Here is a 7,084-nt window from a genome sequence, read left to right as displayed (position 1 = left end):
TACTGAAGAATTAAAACAGAAATAGCAAAGAAATGCTACTGTGGATTATGTGGTTTTATTATTTATGTTAAAGGGTTACTGGCAATATATGTTAAATATGCAGAACTTGGGATTTCGTAGCAAAAGAAAACTGCAATTCCTATTCTTTGAGTTTATAAGTAGACATTACATTTTTTTATACTTTTACCAGGTTTAAAACTTCTTCCTTTTTTCTCATTAAGGTCAAGCTGTTATCAGGAGGTTCTGACAGAAAATGTCACTCAAAATGTGTAGAAAGGTAAGTTTCAAACTACAGTTGAAGAGCAAGAATCAATTTATTAGTGTACAATTCGTGCCCATATTAATAAGGAAAAAGACTAATGACCTCTATACTTAAAAGAGGATGGATGGATTCAAGTTTCTTAGAATATTTCCTTTTCTTCAGGAGAACTAGAATAATAAACTGTCATTTTCTCCAACTTGGTTTCTGCCTGAGCAGGTTTTATCAATGGGCCTGTCATGATACTGAAATTGGAAGCTCTTGCTATGTTGTTTCATGAATCTAATTATCTTGAATCCTTGCAGTGTCAGTGAGAAAGAGAGAAAAAGAGAAAAACTTCTAAAGAAGGTCCTAAACAATATTTTTTAAAATTTTTAATTTTAGCAGTGTTAGGAAACTTGCTGTACATGTGTTCACTAAGAGGTTTTAATTAATCAATTAATTTATCCATATTTTAATTGATGCCTTGTTGTTATACATAATGGTGAGATTTCTTGTTACCTTCTTCTTGATAGCAACAATTTAACAATATAATTTGGCCAATCTCATTCCCCAGTATTATAAGGTATATTAATTTATATAACTTATTGAATCCAGGCCTTTAAAACCAGAAATGATCTATTTTCCTCTTATTTTCAAAGTTAAAATATTTGGAAAGTAGTTTTACTTTAACTATTAGTGGTACTATTAGCAGTACTAGTATATTAGTGTATTAAAAAAAATAGCCCCTATTCAATGTTTTGAGAGTAGTGGGTAAAAAAGACCACTGTTCCACTACCTTATCTCACCACCTAATATTCCTCTGAGATTTATGTTGTTGGTTTCAAGTATTGTATGTATAGGAGTCTCTCATTCACAAGGTTCTATCCAATTTTAGAGTTTATGTTTTGCTAATTATTTTATTTTTTACATCATAGCCATGCTGTACCCAGAGAAGTTATTAATACTCAGTGGCAAGGAAGGGAACAGAATCACAAGGTTAGGTAAGGAAGAAAACTTAATCATGAGGTTAAATTATTTGCTAAAGGATTCACAATAAAACTTAGGTCTTCATCCTTGAGTCCTACCAGCATCACAAAGTGCTAATGATAATTTACTGTAAGTGCTTTAACTGAGACTATTAAAAATCAATTTCCATCACCTAATATCTTTTTCCTTACCTACAATGTATTGACACCTCTTGCTTGTTTCAAAAGTGTCCTCTCACCAGGACTGGGCTTTGCCCAGTAAGATTTCTTTCTATTACTACCATCATGACTCCTTAGGGCCCATGGAAAATCCCACTGCTTAACTCTGAAGCTTTTGACAGTCTACCTCTTTGTATCAGGAAAATAAAAAAGTCAAACCTTATCACAGACAAGAATAAAATTAAAGAAGGAAGAAGATTATGCTTGGGCCTTAGCCTCAGACCTCTGAAGGATTTCAACGGAGTCCTAGTAAAACCTTACAGCCAAGGATATGAACCGCAGCTTCAGAGAATTGAGTGTTAAAGTGAGGAAGAGAAAAGACAGTTTGCATTAGTCAAATCTCTTTAGTCACAAGTGACAGTGCTCCAATGTAGCAATGTGAGCTAAAATAGGAAATTCACTGGATTGTGTCACAAAGTGGAGCACCAGAGTAGGGCAAGGCAGATGGAAGCTGACATCAGGAATAGTAGTTATACCCAGGGACTTGAACTGTCAGGACCATATCCACTTCTCATTCCCATTCTTTCTCTGCTATGGCATAAGAATAATGTGGAGATTGGGTCTTTAAAAAAGGAATTCAATTTTGAATTCAAAGTTTTTTTTTAACTGTATGACTAGAAATGAAAATAGTGCTCTTCTTCTAGCTGGAGTTAAACTCTTAGGAGAAAACTATGATAGGCCCATTTTGAGTCATTTGCCAGCTCCTATGAACAATCAAAATGAACAGGTATGATAAGTTTTATTTTGGCTCAGTTTGTAACTAATGAGGTAGAACTGGTTACCAGAAGAAAGGACAGTCATACATTTATTGCCTTTCAGACCAAGGATAGACTATGAAGGACATACTATGTCATGCCAAGGAATTCACAGTTTTTCTTATGTGCATGATTTGTACATTGGAATATTTAAAGTAGGAGAAACATAATTGGTTTCACCTTTCAAAAAACAATGCTTTCAGCAATGCGAAGATGAAATAGAGATTTTCAGAAGAGAGGATAGGTTTCATAGCTCAGAATTCTACAAGTGCTAGAAGAAATGAGATGAGGGTCAGAAGGAAAGCACTAGCAGGGGATAAACAGAGAATTTAGTTTTGAGGAATAGTTTGAAGATAGAATAACCTATACAATTGTCAGGTCTTGGAAGGAGAATAGGACAATATGAGAAAGGACTTCATTCCTATATTTATAGCTTGTGTGATTATGTAAATGACAATATAATTTACAATCCATGGAAAACAGAAGTATTTAAGAAACTCATTGTAAAATCTGCCCCATTTTTAGCTCTGGCTAACTAGTCAGTGACTATGAACTTTTCTGTGTCTAAGTTTGTATTCGTGGCACATTACTTTTCATATCTTCCACAAATGTTGATGTAAAGAGTAGCAAAGAGGGACTTGGGAAATGTGCCTTTAAGGACCTTGATGAAAAGCTTAAAAATCATCCATGGTTAGAAACCTGAGTTTCTAAAATGGCCAACTAATATATTTTCACGTAAATATGTTTTCTCGTGAACCTCTTCTGCTCATGGAGTCACAGAATTTATAATAATTTCTCAGGCTCACCAGCAGTATGATATAATCCTGAAGATTTTTCATTCTTAAATATTAAGGATTATGCATTTTTAATTGGATCTCACTATTTAAATCTATAGAATGTATTTTCTTTTTCCTTGGTGTTTATACCAATAATAATATAAGGAATGCTAGCACATACTTCTTAAGGAATCATTTGAAAAGCTACCCAGTATGGTCTTTTGAGATCCCATCACTAAGTAGTCTCATTTATTTTCATCAAAAGGATTTGTATTTCTTTGTCTCCCTCTTCTAGACCAGAGGTTGGCATACTCTGGCTTAAAGCCTAGTTGTTTTTATTTTTAAATATGGTTTTATTGAAACACAGCCAGACTCATTTGTTTGCATATTATATATGGCTGTTTTGTACTATATTAGCATAGTTGAATAACTTTGACAGAGACAAGTAGTCTGCAAAGCCTAAATTATTTATTATCTCATGCTTGATAAAAAAGGTTTTCACACATTTTTATAAATTATAACTTGATAATGGGAGAATATGATTTTAGCTAACATTTTCTTTTAAAGTAGAGAAGAATAGAATGGTAAAATGCCCTCACTTTTAAAAAATCTTCAGCTCTTGGGGCTGTGATTGGGGTTCAGTGGTGGAGCGCTTGCCTACATGTGTGAGGCAATGGGCTCCATCCTCAGCACCACATTAAAAAAATAAACAAATAATAAAAATAAAGGTGTTGTGTCCATCAATAACTAAAATTATTTTTTAAAAATCTGCTAGAGACTTTTTCAGTAAGAGTTCAAAGTTTCAGAAAATAAAAAAAATAATAAATGGAATAGGATCAAATTAAAAACTCTGCACAGCCAGGGAAACAGCAGCATGAACAATGAGCCTACAGAATGGGCAAAAATCTTTGCCAGCTACTCTTCTGACATACAATTAATATAGACAATATATAAAATGCAACAGCAAAAAAACCAAATAACCCACTTAATAAAGGAGCAAATGAACTCAACAGACTTTGCTCAAAAGAAGAAATGCAAATAGCCAATTAATATGTGAAAAAATATATTCAACATCCTTAGTAATCAGGGAAATGCAAATCAAAACTGCATTGAAATTTGATCTCATTCTAATCAAAATGACAATAGTCAAGAATACAAGTAATGATAATGCTGGCAAGGAGGTGAGGAAAGGAACATTTTTACATCACTGGTGTGATTGTAAATTAATACAAAAATTAGCATGGAGATTCCTCAATGGACTAGGAATGGAACCACAAACTGTGACCCAATTGTACACAACTCCTCAGTATTTATGCAAAAGAACTAAAGTCCACTGTAGCAATATATACATACCCACATTGATAGCAGCATAGTTCTCAATAGCCAACTTATGGAATCAATCTAGGTGGCCGTTAACATAAAAATGAATAAAGAAAATGCTATATTTACACAGACAGACATACACACACACACACACACACACACATACACAATGGAGTTTTAGGAAGCCATAAAAATGATAAAATTATGCTATTTTCAGGAAAATGGATGGAACTTAAGAACATAATGTGCAGTGAAATAAGCCAGACTTAGAAGAGTCATACATATATTTTTTTATCATATGTGGAAACTTGAGAGAAAAGAGGAAAAAATTCATTTTATGAAAATACACTGGAGACCAGTAGAGTAGAAAACAGGGATTTATGGAAGAGAGGGGAAAGGGAGGGGAGGTACTGGAGGTATAGACCAAATTATGTGCATTTATGAATATATTACAATGAATCCCACCAACATCCCAAATGAACTAAGACAGACTCCATCCAATTTGTTTTCTCATTCTTTCATGTTAGCTCTACAAGTGAATGAAACTTCCTTTTATTCATGTTTTTACTCATGTTAGTTTTATTTCCTTCTAGAACAGGACCTAGTGATACCCGACTCTTGCCTTTCCTTCTTGTTCTATTAGATACTATTACTGCTATAAATTACTGCTATAAATTACACATTTGCATATGTTGTTACACATTGCAAATATTTACACATACTTCATCATTTTGTATGTCCGATAATGTCCTTATGATGGATCAGATTTTGTCTTAGTGTTATAGATAAGCACATGGAGGGCCAAAGAATTTTATTTTCTTTATTTTTTTTAAAACCACAATACAAGATGATTATTTCTCAACTCTCAGCCCTTCCTCCTCAAATCAGTGTCTAATGACCAAAATCTGAAGGTCTGGCACATGGGCAGATCCCAGAAAATATAAGTCAAAGGGCCCAAGTCAGAGATCCAAGTTCAGAATTCAAAGCAGACCAGCGTCAGACTTCACCTAAGTCAGAAATCAAGGTTCGTGTATATCCTCAGATCCTGCTCCCAACTTTGTCCTTCTCCTCTTACTTTCTGATATCTCTCCAGCTCAGTGTGGCCACTCAAGGGGCTCTCTCTCTCCCAGACAAAGCCTGGGTATCCCCAGCTGGGAAGTGTGTGACTCAGGGCTGGGGTGCTGATCTGTACCCAGTCCTTCTTGGTCCCTCTTGAGGACAGTGGGTATAGGGTTGCCACAGCCTTCACCTAGGAGTCCCAGCCCCATTCCTGGTTCCCAGCCTCCCCTCAGTAGCAGCTTGAAGCCAGGGCTGCAGGTGGGCAGCCCAAAGGGAAGGTTAGGGATCAAGGGATACCTGAACTGTGACAGCAAATGAGCAGTGGTTGTAGTCTTCAAAATAGACATCACAGGTCTCGCAGTACTGAGGGGAGAGAGAAGGGGACAGGTTCTCTGGGCTCCATGTCTCTCCATGGCTCTCCCTGTTCACGCAGGCCACCTTGGCAAAGCCTGCTTCTTCAGAAGCTGAACAGCATCCCTGCCACCCAGCTCACAGACCCCTACCCAGGCAGCCCCTAGGCCCAGGAGACAGTGCACAGCAGCACTCTGGCTGCTCAAGGAGCACACATCAGGGGTGTCCACCAGAAGGCATCTCCAGCATTGATATTTCCTCCACCTCCCTCTGCCTCACAGGGCTCCAACAGCCTTTGAAGTTCTGCCAGGTCCCCCTCCCGGATGGCCTTCAATATCTACTGGGTCATTTTATCGTCAGCTTCAAAGACTCTCCCTTGTCCATGCCTTCCTGATACTCCTACTGCAGCCTCCCTTGTCATTCTTCTTTTCTTCCTTTTTTTCTCCCTAACAGGATCAGGCTGAGATCTCTGGGGCTCAGGTGTACTGCTCTCATCTGCATCACGGCCTCATAGAAAGCCTGTGTTGGAGCCCCATCCAGGGTGGGCTCTGGCTTTTCAGGCTCTGACTGCTGTTGCCCATCCTTCCATGGGTCACTGGGGTCTGTGGCTGGGGTAAACGTGATGAGGGTCAGCCTGGACATGACTTTTGGGAAAATGTAGACAAAAGAAGGATGAAACAAGCAACCCAACCTGATGACCCCTGTGGTGACCAGTACCACCTCCAGGGATCTTCTGTGAGGAGGAAAGACGGCCTTGGATGAACAACATCCTACTGCCCCCAAACCTGACTCCACAACCTAAAGCCCTGCAGGGCTTAATGGTCATGGGTCACATGTGAAAACACTGACCCCTAGAATAACAGACCCGGCCCCTTAGTAAAGATTACTAAAACTCCATGAGGGACTAGCCCTGTGGCTCTACAATGGCAGAGCTCTTGCCAATATAAAGCCCTGAATTCAATGTGCAGCACTAAAAAGAAAAAAAATCTCTAATATATACCATTAAGGAAACTCAAACCGGCCTTTTAATTCTTGCTCGATCCTATTTCAGAGTCTCCTGTTTCCAACAAAAACAGACGTGACATTTTTCTGCAGTATCTCCAGAAAATGGGAAAGGCTCCTGTCTGAGCTGCTTTGTAGCTTCCATACCCTAAAATGGCGCTATTCCAATCTAAAGAGTAGACAAACAGCCGCACAGCACTAAGACGCCACCAACAAAACACCCAAAAGGTGGTTTCCCGCGCTGGAACCTTTTCAGTATAAGCACCAAGCATCACGGGCCTAGCTAGCGCGAGGACCCCTGAGTTCTGTCAGTTGGGGTCCTACTTTACATAACGCCCCCACAGTGCCCTTGGGGCCCTCGATGTGCCCCCC

The 7,084-nt window shown here is 38.3% G+C and overlaps 1 pseudogene; it reads right to left on the bottom strand.

Annotated features, from left to right (window-relative positions):
* Positions 1-5,312: 5,312 nt before the first annotated feature.
* Positions 5,313-6,352, bottom strand: LOC124107300 (G patch domain and ankyrin repeat-containing protein 1-like; annotated as a pseudogene).
* Between the last annotated feature and the right edge of the window lie 732 nt (positions 6,353-7,084).

Source organism: Marmota monax, unplaced genomic scaffold (assembly GCF_021218885.2).
Source record: "Marmota monax isolate L192 unplaced genomic scaffold, Marmota_monax_Labrador192_F-V1.1 WCK01_AAM20220418_F8-fsc00045, whole genome shotgun sequence".
In the NCBI taxonomy this organism is placed as follows: Eukaryota; Metazoa; Chordata; class Mammalia; order Rodentia; family Sciuridae; genus Marmota; species Marmota monax.
This window is presented reverse-complemented; position numbering and strand designations above follow the sequence as displayed.